The sequence below is a fragment of the Heterocephalus glaber genome, unplaced genomic scaffold (assembly GCF_053883595.1).
Source record: "Heterocephalus glaber isolate CG9 unplaced genomic scaffold, H.glaber_assembly_v1.0 deba00000122, whole genome shotgun sequence".
Classification (NCBI taxonomy): domain Eukaryota; kingdom Metazoa; phylum Chordata; class Mammalia; order Rodentia; family Bathyergidae; genus Heterocephalus; species Heterocephalus glaber.
Window position 1 is genome coordinate 25,139,437 of NW_028258138.1, and position 15,479 is coordinate 25,154,915.

The 15,479-nt window shown below is 36.2% G+C and overlaps 1 protein-coding gene across 5 annotated transcripts in view; it reads right to left on the reverse strand.

Moving 5' to 3' along the window:
* LOC147830374 (endogenous retrovirus group K member 7 Gag polyprotein-like) overlaps positions 1 to 15,479 on the reverse strand; it is a 125,999-nt gene that overhangs the window by 21,525 nt on the left and 88,995 nt on the right. For 2 of the 5 annotated variants that reach the window (XM_087213726.1, XM_087213717.1), the window contains exon 3: positions 14,336 to 14,406. The gene's annotated coding sequence lies outside the window, so the exon portion shown is untranslated. Of the gene's footprint in view, positions 14,418 to 15,479 lie in introns of all 5 variants that reach the window. The other 3 variants (XM_087213735.1, XM_087213721.1, XM_087213736.1) reach the window with 2 other exon arrangements.

Consider the following 15,479-nt stretch of genomic DNA (forward strand, 5'->3'; position numbering starts at 1 on the left):
CCTCAGGTCTTGAGAGGCAGCAGCCCTAATCTGAGCACCTTTGTTCCCCAGGTCTTCAGGAGAAAGAATCTCTTCCTCACCACCAGATAATTGTTGCAGAAAGATGAGGGACTAAGACTGAAAGGGTTGCATGCTAAAACAGACAAGTAGAATAAATACAACCTGGAAAAGTCCTAAAGATGCTGGGGCCTCATAAGGAGAAGAGAATCACAAATCAAGAAGCACAAACATGAAATGATTTCTCAGGGCATTTTGGTTTTCACTTCAGATTGCATATTAGAATCATCTAAGGATTTTTTAAAATTTATGTCTTGGTACTCTCACAGATCAATGGACTCAGGAGCTCTAGGGTGGAGTCTGTGCAATAATAGATGTGTAAAAAGTTTACCAGGTGCTTCTAATGTGCACCCTGGGATGTGAATTACTGGTTTAAAAAAGCCATGGCTTGAATATAACAGATGCAACATAAACGTGTTGTAGCCAATGAATTGAGATGCAGGTGGCTTTGAATAGAGTAATTTCAGCCACCAAGAGGATCAGGAAGAAAGGCCTAAGCAGTGATGGCAAACCCTTCAGAGCTTTCAATGATACAAACAGCTTGCTATGGCAAATAGGTTCACCACCACTGGGCCTAAGTAATCCTAGATACAGAGTGAAGGTGAGGGTCAGTTGATTTAAGGGTGGCACCTAGGGTTTTTGTTTGTGGAGGAATTATGTTAGGCTAGATGCATTGATTTTAAACAGTAAACAAACAAATTCTTTTATTATCATCCCTACTCCTCAAATAAGGAAATTGAGCCATGAAGAGGTAAAATTACCTACACTGCTTGTTCAAAAATAAGCAAGTGAACATTAAGTCAAACTGATTTTTGAAACACGCAATGGAATATATTCATTTCATTTATAAGATACTGTCTTTTTTTTTAGGTCAAAATCATTACATATAGGCAATTTCATGTTGCTTATCCTAATACATTCCCAATCCACCTTGTCTTTGTATGTGTTTCTTCAATTATTGCTTGTTATATAAGAAGGCTAATTGTATGTTAGTGTTGTTTGTATTCCCACAGAATCTTCCTCTAGATACTAATTCTAACCTACCAGGATTATCTATATTGCTGTATCAACTTAATCTATTTGTTATCAGTTCCACTTGAGAAAAAGATTTTTAAAAACACTGAATAAAGAAATGATCTTCCATGGAAAGAGAAATTGACAAATAATCTAGGACTGTGAAACTTAGTAAAGAAAATTGAAATTGATTATCCAGCTTGGAGGTTTCTGTGAGAATAAGGAGAAAAGTTTCAGCAAATGAAGTCTGTGAACTTAACCTACAACTTCTTCAATAAAAGCAGAGAAGAAGAGAAAACTTCTCCTTGGATGTTTCCCTATAAGAGTTATTGTACAAGAAACTGTGCTCATGCTCACCTTAGTTCAGTCTATCACACTATGTCAAAAGTTTAATCTGATTGTTATTTTACTAACTTCATACTCTATTAAGTGGTATTTTTATTCAATCCCACTAGATTGCTTTGAGTAAACTCAATAAAGCCAAGACTGTTTCTGTCTTAGCCCTTCATTACTAGCACCCAGTATGAAGTAGAGGTCAATAAATGCTTTGGAAAGAATGAATATGTTGGAGTGATGTATCCACAATACAAAAAATGGCTGGTTTTCTAATCCAAACTTGAGGATAAATGGCTTTGTAATACTGAACTACTCATTTAACTTATCTAGGTTTATTTCATTAGTAAAGAATGGATTAGTAAAGGAGGATCTTTACTATTTCATTAGTAAAGATCACATTGTTCCTCACTTCTGTAATTCTAATGCACAGAAGAAAGTACAGCTACTCTTGTGCACAATGTAGTTAATATTTCTGTACCTTTTCTCCCATCTGTTCATCAGTCCTTTCTATATTTATCCAAGAGCACACCAGGGAAGAGCAGGGAATGCAAAATTATGAACCAAATCACAGAGAATTCTCAGAGCACTTCTCAAGGTTTCTGTGTTTCCCTGACCACATGAGATTTTTATAATAGCAAGGCCAGAGGGTCAAAGTCTCAGTATTCAGAAATTGTATTCTCTTCTGGCACTGCCCAAATTAGTTTTGGAATAATTTCTCAATCATATTTTCTTCCATGTGGGCCACATTAGCATTGCAGTTTATTGAAATTTCTGTTCTTTCTTTTCTTAAAAACAGTTGGAATTTTTCAGTGAAAAACTGGTTTCCCCTAGATAAATCTGGTTTCTCCTCTGGAAGGAAACCAGATAATAGCATCTTCTTAGCCATATCAGACTTTTAAAGTTACAGCTTGAGCTGGCAGCAGACCTTGCTATCATCCACATGGCACTGGTTTTACAGGCATGCAGAATGCAAGTTATGGGGTCACAGAGGTTTCCACTTAGATTTCAGAGGAAGTCTTGGGCAGCCAGGCAGTGTGTCCCTGATAAATATTCAACAATGAAGCTGAAAGTTCAGGGGAGACCTCAGCAAGCTGGTGATGCCAAAAATGTCAACAGCGGAGCTGCTCCAAGAAAGAGTTCAAAGGCTAGAACTAGCAATGACACAAAGCAGTGCTGCCCAAGCCCTTTGGAGTTCATGTCTCATGACAATTTGCTATGAGTGCTGGACACAGAGTTATAGGATATAATATTTTCCCAGCTGGGTTGTGGCCTTGATTTAGCCCATTCCTTTTTTCCCTTTATTTTCCTTCTTGAAATGGGAATGTTTACTCTTTGAGATTGTACCTTGGGAGTATTTAACTTTAAAAAAAAACAAAAACAGGATCTCACAGCCAAGAGTTTGCCTTGAGTCTCAGAGAAGACTCTGGACCTGGACTTTTCAGCAATGCTGGAATTGCTAAGGTTTTGGTGAATCTTAGAGACAGACTAAATATATTTTGCATAATGAGATAGTCATGGAACTTTTGGAGGCTGGGACAGAATGTTATGGTTTAAATCTAAAGTATCCCCAAATGTCTCATGTGTTTGGAAGGTGATTGGATCATGGGGACATTATAGCCAATTTGCTGTTAGCAAGAGGGCTTGGTTGCTCTAGGCCCTTTAGAGCCCTCTAGTTTCTAGATTGGTGACTAGGTTGTGTTCTTATGCTTAGCTCTTCTTCCTCTCTCTGCTTATGGCTGCACACCTGTTCAGCTTGGGTTGAGCAGCTTTCCTCTGCCATGCCTTTCCATCATGCTGTTTCTGCCTTGAAGCAAGCAGATCATGGACTGAAACTATGAGTCAAAATAAATCTCTCCTTTAAACTGTGAGCATTGGGTATTTTGTCCCAGTGAGAGGAAAGTGACTAAGGTAATGAGTTTCTTACACTACTTCAGGAAACAGAAACCCCTCTGAGCAGAAAGAAGACAAATAAGGCTGAGCACAGAAGATTAAGCCTGATAAGTGTGATACTGTGAAGTATTAATTCTTTTGTCCTGTAATCCCGTGGGTATGGAAACTGAGGTCAAATTTCTTTTAGATGATGAGGACCCTGAATGATGGAAAGACTATATAAAATTAGTTACAACCTTTAAAGATTTTCTAAAAATGATTAAACTTTTCTTGTTTAGAAATTTACCAACAACTTTAAAGTACTCTAAGGAAACTACTTTTTTCACCCCTACATGTAATAAATGCATGTGAGTTTTCCCTTCAGAACTGAGGCATTCATTCACCAGTCCATGCAAAAGTTGGTGACCTATAGTTCTCAGCTAAGATACTCCTTGAAACTCATCCTTATTCTTAAGAGAGCCACTTTTTCCAATGTGCACCCTACATCTAATTACTAATCTATTCATAGTTCTTCTCATGAGTTTGGCTGACATTTTTTTGGTGACTACATCCCAGGTCAAGGCCTACCTCTGTGTAAACTTACCTCCTCTCCCCTGTGCTCATCTCAGAGTTTGTTTCCAAGAAAATTCAACCTAACACATAAGACAGCAGCAATTGGGGTAGTAACAGTGATGAAATGATTCTCTATTTTGGAAGCCCTGTGAGTGAAAAGGTTACACTGAACCAGCCACATAAAGGATTTGCTAATTATATTGCCTCATTGAGGAAATCTCCAAATGGCAATAACACAACCATAGGAACTGGCTCTGAATGATTCTTAAAGGAAGAGACTGTTATCTATTTCATTCAGTAGTATATAGGCAAACTGTCTCTATGGTTTAAAAAAAGTCCTGATTTCTACTCTTTGCTAATTTCTAGAGTATAAATATTCCTACCTTGCCTGATTTTAGGCATCCATTTTTTAACAAATGGGCTCATTAATTTTACAAATATTTCACAATCAATTATTGGCGACTAGTAGTAGCTACCTCCAGTACACCATTCATGTGAGTATACTGTTCTGCTTAGACCTGCTTGGACGAGGATGAGCACTAAAGTTACAGACAATAAATCTGACATAAGTATCTAAGTGTCTTAGGTTTGTAGCACAAGACTCAGAAAAATATAATGATTATAAAAATCAATCCAATTTGAATGTAAATACACAGAGAATATGAGCAGCAGATACCAGGGAGTGAAAACTATGAAAGCAGCCAGCAGATACAGTAACATCACAAAAACCGGGAAGTGGTAGAAACTATGAGTAAGCAGTTGGTAGTGAGAGAAAACCAAGCAGTAGCAAAAAGTGAAATTGAAAGATATTCCAAGTAATACAGAGACAGAAGGACAGTGAAGCTATCTTAGTGACAGAAGCATATAGCAGAGAGTAATTAGTTCACATTATTTGCACACTGACAAGAGCATCCTGAAGAGCTGCACTTATGCCTAGACAACATTGCAGACTCCTCTCCAGCTGAGATCTCCATCTACCTTATTTCCACAATATCCTTACAATCAAGGCTCTGTTATTTAGAGATACTCTGTTTCCCTCAAAGATGTGATTTTATTAATTGCAGGTCACCATGTGAGCTAAGCAACTACAGGCAGAAACAAACCTAGAGTATGTATGTGCAAATATTGTTGACATAAACAAAAATAATGACAGAATCTCTGTAACAAAACAAAAACAAAGCCATTTTCTTTTGAGGGTTTAATCATTCACTGCAGCAACTTGATTAAGTAACTCCTTTACCCTGCTAGTGAAGGGGGAAAAAAACTATCATATTAGGCACTGGGTACCACTGCTTTATTTATTTATTTATTTATTTATTTATTTATTTATATTCAAATACTACTCGTCTGTAACATTTAAAAAAGAAGCAGAACAGAAGTAAATGTTTTATTCTTCCAACTAAGTTCCAGTACTACAAGGACAGTGAAACAATGATACACTGGAAAAAATGAAACAATAAACATTTGTTAAAAAGACTGATAGAATAAATAAAACTACCAAAAAATCATATAAACCCATTCTGAAACCCCAAGAAGTCCTGGAATATAGAAATGCCCTCCTCTTTCACTATTTCACAGGAAGCACTGTAGGCTATTTGCTTAATATGGTTTTGGGATTACATTCTAAATTATTAATAACTGGTTACAGCTTGGTTGTAGTGCACAATTAAAATCACACTAACTTCATCTGAAGTGTCATTCTACAGTTTTATTTACACAACCAGTGAAGGGCATGTCTAGAATACCAGTTTATCTTTTTCAAACATATTAATATAAGAAGTCAAATTGTAATGATACAGTAAAATGAGGCCACTGGTATTAATATGGGTAGCAAAGGTCCACATCCAGGTTGCACTGACATCAGGGAAATTTCCAAAACCAGTTGCTGCTGCCTAAGAGTGGTTGTCACTGATGAAAGCTTGAAATAACCTGTATTCATGGGGGTATTGGCATTGCTGTATGTCATAATTGGGACCTCCTCCAGCAATTTGACAAGGAACAAGGCAGCCCACAAATGCAGAAAATGTGATTCATGAAACATAACTAGCAGGCTCTTCTCCATATCGTCGCACTGCTTCATTTATTTGAAAAATATTTACTGAGTCTCATTTCTAAGAGCTTGACACTGTGTTGGGCTCTGGGCACATATGGAAAAAGGAAATAGCTACAGTCTTTCCATTGTGGAGCCTATGAGACAAACATTTGATTTAAAAATGCCCACAGAAAACAAAGAATTCAACTATACTAAGTGCTCAGGAGAGAAACTTGATTGGGCAGGTAAGAGAAAATGTCCCTGAGAAGTAAGAATAATTAAGAGCCATATCCTAATTATTCAGATGATTCAAATGAAAAAAGAGGGGAAGAGTACTAAGGAAAACTAGGAAGAGCATGTGCAAAAACATATGCAAAGGAAGCAAATTTCAAAGCAGAGACCTGGACCAGTAGCTTCAGCATCACTTAGGTGTAGAATCTCAGGTTCCATTCCTGACCTGCTTAACTGGAATCTGCATTTTAACAAGATTTGCAAGCAACTTGTACACATTTTAAAATCTGAGGTTCCACTGCAACTGGACCCATGATGTGAATTGAGGCTGGACAGATAGGTAGAGCCCAGTAAACACTTTCACTGGCCATATTTAGAATTTTGGCTTTATTCTAAAAGTATTGGGAAGTCACTGAGGTGTTTTAATTTGCATTAGGTGATGTTTGAGGGGATCTAACTATAATGTGGAAATATACTAGATAGAAGTAGAATTATATGTGTGATTTGTATGTTATATGTAATTAAGCTATTACAATGATCCAGGCAAGAGAATAAGGGAGTTTGCCCTTTAGAAATGAAAATGGAGATGGAGTTGAAAAGAAGTGAATATTCTAAAAAATATTCAGGAAGTAGAGTTACTAAGGCATGGTAGGAGTTTAGATTTGAGAATGAGAGAAAGGTGTAATAAAGAATAAGATGATCTCCACAAATGATTTTCAATGATTTTTTACTGTTGATATTTACAGCAACAAACAAACCTAGCAAGTGCTCAGTAGTTGTTGAACTTGAATGGGAAGTTTAAGATAGAAATCAGAGTTTAGCTTTGGAAATGTTGGGAATTTTTGTGAGTTGAGTTGTGCCTCAAAATATATGTTGAAGTCCTAACCCCTGGTACCTGTAAATGTTATCTTACTTGAAAATAAGGTCTTTGTATATATAATCAAATTAAGATAAGGCCAGGTCGGATTAAGAGGGGCTCTTATTTAATCTTATGACAGATGTCTTAATAAGGAAGATCAATTTAGAGACACATGTAAAGGCCATGTGAAGTTAAAGACAGAAGTTGAAGTAATGTATCTAGAAGCTGTAACTGCTAAGGATTGCAACAATCACCAGAAACTAAAGAGAAAGGCACTGAACTAATTATACTTTAGAGTTCCAGAAGGAACCAAGCCCACCGTTGCCTTGATTTTAGGCTTCTCATCTCCCAAACTGTGAAAGAACAAATTTCTATAATTTTAAGCCATCTAGTTTGTAGTAGTTTGTTTGGACAGACCTAGGAAACTAAAAAGGTAATGTCTTTCTGATACCCAAAAAGAAATGTCAATAGTGAGTTTGAAATTTGGATCTGAAACTGAGAATCATCCTAATGATTTTTTAGCCAAGACTTACTATTATTAGGATAAATACTCTTGACTATATCCCTCCCAATGATTATCTTCTGGTAAAGATGGTTTTCCTCATTCTTTATGAAGAACACTCTAGGAGGTCCTAAATTCCCCTTTGACAATCTGAAAGCTAAGAAAAGAACGGCACAAAATGTTAAAAAAAAAAAAAAAAAAGAAAAGAAAAGAAAAGAAACCAAGATACAATAGGGAACATTGGAGAGTTGCTATATAAAATTGCTCCAATTTCTGTTTTAAGGAGCAAAAATGTTTGTATTATTTTTAGATTCATGTGTTATCTGACTAACTGCTTCTGGTAGCTGCTCAGAAGTCTTAAAGATTTTCTTTAATTCAGTCATTATTTTCTAGGAAGGACTAAGAGATAACCTTTCAGGCCCTTTCCTGGGATGTAAACATCATTATCAATTTCCTGTATGATTATAAAGGTCATTCTCATTTATCATGGGCCAGTCTACCTCCCAGGTCAAGCAGGTATCAAAGATCAAGCTGCTCAACAGGTTCATAATCAATGCTGTTCTCTAGCCAGTGCAGCCTCCAGTATAATTGGGTCTTGAGTCCAGAGAGAACAACTTAATGGTAATGCAAACTTCCTGGGAAGGAAGAAATCAGCGTCCATAATGCTTAGATTTTTGTGCACAAAAGGTAGCTCTTTCTTCAGAGCTGGCCGAGAGGCATTACATTGGGCTGGTCCTAAAGAATATTGTCCTTGAGCTTGACTATGAATTAATGATCCATTACAGCCCCTTTTAAGTATAGATAAAAATGGCTGCTGTTGTCTGTGACTGTACCACCCTCATCGTACCTGATCTTGTCAAATGATTGTTGCTTTAGAAGCCCATATTTAGTCCAGTTGTTCAGGATTTGAAATCGTATCTTTCTTAGACATAATGTGTGGGCAGTGCTAATGTGTTCCAAGTTAGTCCACCTAATGTAGCCCAAATCACTTAAAAGCAACTATGAAATTCTATGCAAAGCTCCCTATTGAGATTCCTGGAACATACGGAACTACCTGCCAACTTAGAATCTTTTCCTTCCTCTTCCTGGTCCTCTCTATCTGCCAGCTGTGCATTTAGCAATAAATATTTTCACTATTCTAAGCCAAATTGACCAAAAATCCTCCAAGCAATGTGCAGAGATGAATTTGTGCACTAGTCAATTCCAGGTTGTCAGGAAGAAATGGTCAAGGGGTCTCTGGTCAGACTTCCCTCTCCCACTGCATTCATGTTTTTCCTGAGCTATTCTTACTGCCAACTGCTTAACTAAATTTTTATGCTAAATAGTTCTCTTCCATAGTCTTAAGCATAAGCCAAGGCCTTGTTTATCCCCTTTCTCTGGCCAAAGGAAGGTGAATATTTCTAATAGGGAACTTCATCAACAAACAAAATAATAAACAATCAATGTATATGTTACTACCCAAGTGGACTGTGCCTACACCTAAGAAGCAGTTTCACTTATTTGGCTGGCATACAGCATAGATCATTTCCCTTCCCTTCTGTTTCTCCAGCTGGTCTCCCCAACTTCTATACTTGCTGCTGAAATCATGTTAGTAATGTGTTGGCTTGTGCAAGCTCACTAAAGAAAGGTTCTCAGATGGGTTGGCAAAGACAAAGGAGAGGAGTAAGTAACTGAAGACTTTGATCTCTGCTCTGATAAGAAATGTTTAGTATCACCAAGCTAGCTAAGGGAGTCTTGAGATGTTTAAGGAAACCCAGCCCTGGAAATTGGACTGCTCTTCTACCTTCCTTCTCATCCTCTTTATAGGTGCCTGGGGCTGCCTAGACAGTCTCCTTTCTTGTCTCTAGATCTGAACTGGAAGGGAGAAAAGAAGGAGCACTGTAAGCAAGCTTGTACTTGTTCAGCAGTTGGTAAGAGTATGGGTTCTACTCCCTGAGATAATATTGGCTCTTTCTTAAGAGAATCAAGCAATCAGGGATTCTTTAGCTAGGAGCAGTAGTTCTGCCCTTAAAAACTCTGCCTGGTTTTAGTCCCTCAGCTTAATTGATATATGCTGAGGAGGTGATGTACAACTTCAATGAACTGAAAGTTCAAAGGTAACAAGAGTGCAGCAAAGATAAACAATCTTAACTATTTCATAAACATATATGAATATATATGTATATATGAATATATATGTGTATATATATATATTTCCTGTATGTAGTTTTCATGAAGAATTAAGAAGAACAATGCAGCTGGAAGAGAGATGGAGAGGGAAGGTGAGAAAAAAGAATGAGGAAAAGGAACCGGAAGAGACCCAAAATGGCAAAAGCAATCCTGAGCAACAAGAACAAAGCAGAAGGTATCATAATCCCAGCTTGCAAGTTATATTATAAAGCTACAGGGATAAAACCAGCATGGTACTGGCACAAAAAACCCCAGAAATTTCATAGTATTCATTATGTACTGTAAACATCTACTAATAAAAACTAAATATTAAAAAAAATAGTGGGTCACTTCAATACTCCACCACCAACAGGCAGGTCACCCAGACCCCTCCCCCTAAAATCAACAAATAAACATCAGTGTCAGTCAATTTCTAGTCACTGGGACAAAATACCTGACACTCATGGCTTAAAAAAGGAGAGGTTTATTTTGGCTCACAGTTTCAGAAGTTTTAGTCCATGGTTGTCAGGATCAAAAATAGACATGATGTGGTGGAAGGGCCTGCCATGGATGAAAGTTGCTCATATAATGGTGATCAGGAAGCAGAGTGAAAGGATGAGCTGAGCGGGGATATACACCCTTCCAGGTCATGTTCTCAGTGACCCACTTCTAACCAAACCCCACCTGCTAACAGTACATTTAGCACATTTACTGCACTTAGCACATTCAGTATAGCACATCCATGACACCCCAGATATAAACCACAACAATCAGAGTTAAACTACACCACAGATCAAGTGGACTTGATAGACATCTACTGAAAATTCCACCCAATCTCAGCAGAATACACATTCTTCTTGGCAGCTAATGGAACATTCTCCAAAGCAGATCATATTTTTGGCAATAAAACAAGCCTTATAAATACAATAAAAAATGAGTAATTTTTTTTATGGTTTAGATCTAGATGTCCTGCAAGAGCCTCCTGTGTTCAGAGGTTGGGATTTTGGGAGGTGATTAGATTATGGAGGTGCAAGAGCTGGATTGTTATGGGGAGGTGGGACCTGGTCAGAAGAGGTGTGTCACTGGTGACTTGACTGGGCATATCTCCCTCCCTGGCTCCACCCTTTTCTCTCTCTGCTTTCTGGCCACCATGAGGTGAACAGATTTTCCTCCACTATTCCCTTATTCCATGCCCTTCCTGCCTTGTAGCCAGAAGACTATGGACCAAAAACATGACCCAAAATAAACTTTTCCTCCTTTAAATCAAGGGGGTCAGGTATCCAGTCCCAGCAATGAGAAATGTTACTAAGACAGATTTCTTGCATCTTATTGGAATAAAACTAGAAATCAACACCTCAAACAACTGTAGAAATTATATAAAAAATATGGATATTGAACAATTCACTTTTGAACAATTACAGTGTCATTGAAGAAGTCGAGAAATTTTAAGATTTCTAGAATCAAATGAAGATGGAAATAATATATCAGATTCTGTGGAATACACTGCAGTAGTTCTAAGAGGAAAGTTTATAGCTATGAGTGGCTATATTTTTTAAAAAACCAGAGAGATCACAGATACCTAATGAAAAATCTCAAGGTCCCAGAAAAACAAGAATGAAACAAAACCCAATAGAAGAAAAGAAATAAAGATCATAACTGAAATTAATGAAATAGAGACTAAAATAACGATACAAGGATCAATGAAACAAAGAGTTAGTCCTTAATAAACCCTTAGCAAAACCAACCAAAAGAGAGAGAACACCCAAATAAATACAATAAGAGATTAAAAAAAGGGATGTTATAACAGACATCACTGAAATCCACAGGATGATTAGAGGCTATTTTGAAAATATGTATTTTAATAAACTGGAGTATCTACTATAAATAGATAAATTTCTAGACACATATGACCTACACAAATTAAATGAAAGATATTTAAAAACCTAAACAGATCAATATCGAACAATGAGATTGAAGCAACAATAAAATCTCCCAACAAAGAAAAGCTGAGTACTATATGGACTGACTGCTGAATGTTACCAGGCCTTCAAAGAAGAACTAACACAATGCTCCTTAAATTATTCCATGAAATAGAAAGAGAAAGAATGTTTCCAAATTCATTATATGAGGCCAATATCACCTTGATACCAAAACCGGATAAGAACACAACAAGAAAGAAAGGAAGGAAGGAAAGAAAAGAAAAGAGGAGGAGGAAATTATACACCAGTATCTTTGATGAATGTAGATGCAAAATCTTAATACTTGCAAACTGAATTTAACAACACATTAAAAAGTCCATACAGGCTGGGGATTTAGCTCAGTGGTTTCGCCACCTGCTATGTAAGCGGAAGGACCCAAGTTCGATCCCTGGTACCAAAAATAAATAAATAAATAAAATAAAATAAAATAAAAAGTCCATACACCATGAACAAACTGGTTTCATTTCAGGGATACAAGAATGCACCAATGTATGCAAATCAATAAATATGATACTTTAAATAAATAGAATCAAGAAGAAAAGTTCCATGATCCTCCCAGATGACACAGAAAAAGTCTTCTACAAAATTCAACATCCTTTTTTAAGAAAAAGCCTTGAAGAAACTGAGTAAAGAAAGATTATATATCTCAACATAAAAAAGGTTCATATGACAAACCTATAACCAACATGTTACTGTTGGCGACAAACTGAAAGCATTTCCTCTAAAATCAGGAATGAGATAAGGTAACCAATCTCACTACTCGTATTCAATATAGTGCTTGAAATTTTAGCCAGGGCAGTTAGGCAAGACAAAGAAACAAAAAAGATACATATAAGAAAAAAGTCAAATTATCCTCTTTCAGATGATATGAACCTATAATTAGAAAGCCCTAAAAAAAAAGTCATAAAAATCAAGCCATAAAAATTCTTTTAGAGTTGACAAATTCAACAAAGTAGTAGGACAGAAAAATCAACACTAAGAAATCAATAATTTTTTACACCAGTAATGAACTATCAGAGAAAGAAATCAAGAAAACAATTCCATTTACATTAGCTACAAAAATAATGAATATCTAGGAATCAACCTAACTAAGAAGGTAAAAGAATGAAAATACAAAATAATGAAGAAAGAAGTTAAAGACAATAAAAGGTGGAAAGACTTCCCATGTTCATAGATAGGTAGAATCAACACTTTTAAAATGGGCTTCTTACCAAAAGCAAGCTATAGTGTCAATGTAACCCTATCACAATTCCAATGACATTCTTCACAAAACTAGAAAAAAATCCTAAAATTTGTACAGAAACACAAAAGAATCAGAACAGCAAAAGAAATTCTGAGCAAAAAAGAACCAGAAGTATCACAATACCTGATTCCAAATTATACTACAAAGCCTTAGTAACAAAAACAGCCATGGGACTTGCACAGAAATAGATTTGTACAATAGAATAGAATGGAGAACACAGAAATAAACCCACACAATTACAGTAATCTAATTCTTGACATAGGGGCCAAAAATGTACACTGAAGCAAAGATGGCCTTTTTAACTAATGGTGTTGGGAAAACTGAATATCCATATGTAGAAGATTGAAACCAGGTCACTGTAACCCTGTACAAAAATCAATTCAAAATACATCAAAGATCTAGGAATATGACCTGAAATTTTGAAACTGCTAGAAGAAAATATAGGGGAAACACTTGAAGTCAGAGTCACAAGCAAAGAAGTTCTAAATAGATCTCCAATAACAAGAAATAAGAACTTCCTTTTCTATTTAAAGACAACTTCTCCAAACTATTTCATTCTTTCTTTTAAACTCTCACTTCTCAAAACTTCTCTTCTTTTTACATATTTAATCTCTTCCTTCTATGGATTTCTTCTCTTTCGCCTATAGATTTAACCTCCTGCTAAATTCCATTGACCTTGTACTACTCTTGGTAATTTGTCTACTTCCATTCTCTGACAAATTATCAAAGAGCAGTCAACAATCACTTTTTGTTTCAATTTGCCTTACTAAAGTCACCAATGACTCCATACTACTAAATTTAATGAACATATTTATGTCTTTAGGGTAGAAATGATTCTTTTGGATTCTATGCATATTTCCTTTTTAAGTACTGTTACCTCCATCCACTCTTATGATATTAGTGTTCCCAAGGGTTTATTCTCAGCCTATGCATGCTGTGTAGTGTGTAATTTGGGCCACACTTGTGGCTTTAACAACCATTTATACAAAGATAAGTCTTTTAACACATACCTCTGTCTGAGATTTCTCCCCAGAGCCATAGGAATATATATCTATTGTTTTGTTTTGGTATGGATTGGTTTTTTGGGGGGGTTTTTTTGAGACAGGATTTCACTATGTAGTGGAGGCTGGCCTTGAACTCACTATGTAGCCCAGGCTAGCCTCGAACTCATGGTGATCCTCCTGCCTCAGCCACCCAAGTCCTGGGATTACACGTGTGAGCCACCACACCAGGCTTATATATCTATTTTTACTCAACATTTCCACCTGGATATCCTACCTCAGGCTCTACATTACCAAAGTAACATATGAACTTTCATGTAAAGTTTTCTTTGTGTTTTTCTTTGGCTAGCACCCACTTCTATTAAATTAACTATGCAAAAAAAAATGAGTTATCTTCAAACTTTCTCACCGAGTCTCTCTTTTAAACATGTTCAGCAATTACCTAATTATATTTTAATATCCAAAAAATCTTTCATTCTCTTACAACTTACCTTGATGTCAGAGCTTGGGCTTCTCAGTGGCTTCTGGTTTTGCTCAATAGTGACAGATCTCTCATGTAAAACTGAAATAAAACTTACAATGAAAAAAATAAGGATCTACCATTCTAGTAAATATGATGGCTAAGACATAAAATGATCTGCATCTAATTTTCTCATCAATGCACTTGCCAAAAACTTACATAGTGGTTCTCTTGGGATAAAGATATGTTTAGTTAAAATGTTAGTAGTTAAAAAGTTTCAGAATAAAAACATAACAATTAATTCTACAGTACAAAATGAACTAAACATTCCTTGAAATCAAAGATATTTTTAATACAACTTAGATGTTGGCCTTTGATAGAAAAATACAAAAATAGCATACATAGTATCTTTAGAAAATGAGAAATAACTTCAAAAATTCTAAGGCATCTCATATTCCATTATAAAACTTTGGAGGAGAAATCTTGCTCACAGGTCTCCTTTTTTTTATAGTCTATCCAAGATTCAAACACAAAATTATAAAAATTATCACAAAAATAAAATAATTCTGCCAATCATACCTTTTCAGTATTTCTCAGGCTCGATTATACCACTTGCTGCTTAAAATTCCCCATTTGCTTTCCATTGTAGTTGGCATAAAATGAATATTTGGAGACTCACCATAATCTGTCATCTGTCCCTCTCCTTCCTCATCTCCTATAGCTTGGGCCCTCTCTTATAAGGCTCTAGCTACACTGTGTTTCCTTCTGTTTCCCCAGACACTCCAGCTCATTTACATTGTAAAGTTGTACCACTGAGAAGATTTCTCTTCCCAGAAACGTCTCCTATCAGCTCTTTGCATGGCTGGCTCCCTTCTCATATCCATGTTGCAACAGAAAAGCCATCATTGAGACCCCTTGCCAGCCACTGTTCCATCTAATCTTGACCTTCCACTCTCAACAAGGAGATCCTCTCGGACATATCACTTTTGTTTTCTTCATGACAATCAGCACTATTTGAATCTTTTAATTTGTACATTTGCTTATTTTCTATCATCTCTACTAGAAAAATCACTAATAATTTTTAAATTTATTTGTTTAATTTGCATTTAGTCCATCTCCCCCACTAGAATTTAAACTTTATGAGATTGGGGATTTTGTTTATATTTTATACAGCT